Source organism: Arvicanthis niloticus, chromosome 23 (assembly GCF_011762505.2).
Source record: "Arvicanthis niloticus isolate mArvNil1 chromosome 23, mArvNil1.pat.X, whole genome shotgun sequence".
Lineage (NCBI taxonomy): Eukaryota > Metazoa > Chordata > Mammalia > Rodentia > Muridae > Arvicanthis > Arvicanthis niloticus.
In genome coordinates this window covers 3779433-3781070 of record NC_133430.1, presented here as the reverse complement: position 1 = coordinate 3781070, position 1638 = coordinate 3779433, and the positions used below count along the sequence as shown (strand labels likewise).

General features: G+C 43.1%; 1 pseudogene; it reads left to right on the top strand.

Annotated features, from left to right (window-relative positions):
• Nucleotides 1–489: 489 nt before the first annotated feature.
• Nucleotides 490–1397, top strand: LOC143436598 (proteasome subunit beta type-7 pseudogene; annotated as a pseudogene).
• The last annotated feature ends 241 nt before the right edge of the window (nucleotides 1398–1638 follow it).

Here is a 1638-nt window from a genome sequence, read left to right as displayed (position 1 = left end):
GGAAATGCAAATCAAAACAACCCTGAGATACCACCTCACACCAATCAGAATGGCTAAGATCAAAAACTCAGGTGATAGTAGAAGCTGGAGAGGATGCAGAGAAAGAGAAACACTCCTCCATTGTTGGTGGGATTGCAAGCTGGTACAACTACTCTGGAAGTCAGTCTGGTGGTTCCTCAGAAAACTGGACATAGCATTACCTGAGGATGCAGCTATATCACTGCTGGGCATATACCCAGAAGATGCTCCAACATATAACAAAGACATGCTCCACTATGTTCATAGCAGCCTTATTTATAATAGCCAGAAGCTGTAAAGAACCCAAATGTCCCTCAACAGAGGAATAGATACAAAAAATGTGGTACATTTACACAATGGAGTATTACTCAGCTATTAAAAATAATGAATTCCCCTTTCAGTAGCAGCACAGGAAGTGCTAAGTTCTTTTTGGTCGCTCCGCCCTTGGCAAAGAAACACTTTCTTGGGAAGATGGTGGCTGTATCAGTGTTTCAGCCACAGGTCAGAGGCTTTTCTTTTGATAATTGCCTCAGGAATGCAGTCTTGGAAGCTGATTTTGCAATAAAGGGGTTCAAGTTTCCGAAAGCTCGTAAAACTGGGACTACCATCTCGGGGGGTGGTCTATAAGGATGGCATAGTTCTTGGAGCAGACACAAGAGCAACTGAAGGGATGGTTGTTGCTGACCAAACTGTTAAAAAATTCACTTCATATCTCCTAATATCTATTGCTGTGCTGCTGGCACAGCTGCAGACACAGACATGACAACCCAGCTTATTTCTTCCAACTTGGAGCTCCACTCTCTCACCACTGGCCACCTTCCAAGAGTTGTTACAGCTAATCAGATGTTGAAGCAGATGCTTTTCAGGTCTCAAGGTTCCATTGGTGCAGCCCTCGTTTTGGAGGGAGTAGATGTTACTGGACCTCATCTCTACAGCATCTATCCTCATGGAGCAACTGATAAATTGCCTTATGTCACCATGGGTTCTGGCTACTTGGCAGCAATGGCTGTGTTTGAAGATAAGTTTAGGCCAGATATGGAGGAGGAAGAAGCCAAGAAGCTAGTGAGTGAAGCTATTGCACCTGACATCTTTAATGACTTGGGGTCTGGAAGCAACATTGATCTGTGTATTATCAGCAAGAGCAAGCTGGACTTTCTTTGTCCATACTTAGTGCCCAACAAGAACTGGACCTGGTTTGGCCAGTACAGATGTGAGAAAGGCACTACCACTGTCCTCACTGAGAAAGTCACTCCTCTGGAGATTGAGGTGCTAGAAGAGACTGTTCAAACAATGGATACTTCGTGAATGGTGCTGTGGGTGGTTGAATATCTCTCTGGATGACTCAGGGTACACACCACCCCTAACCCCACCCTACTCTACCCAAAACCGAAAATATGTATGTGGCTACTGCTCAATTAAAAAAAGAAAAGAAAAAACAAAACAAAAATTAATGAATTTGAGAAATTCTTAGGTAAATGGATGGAACTAGAAAATATCATCCTGAGTGAGTTAACCTAATCACAAAAGAACACACGTGATATTTACTCACTGATAATCGGATATTAGCCCAAAAGCTTGGAATAGTGAAGACTCAACTCACAGACCACATGAAGCTCATGA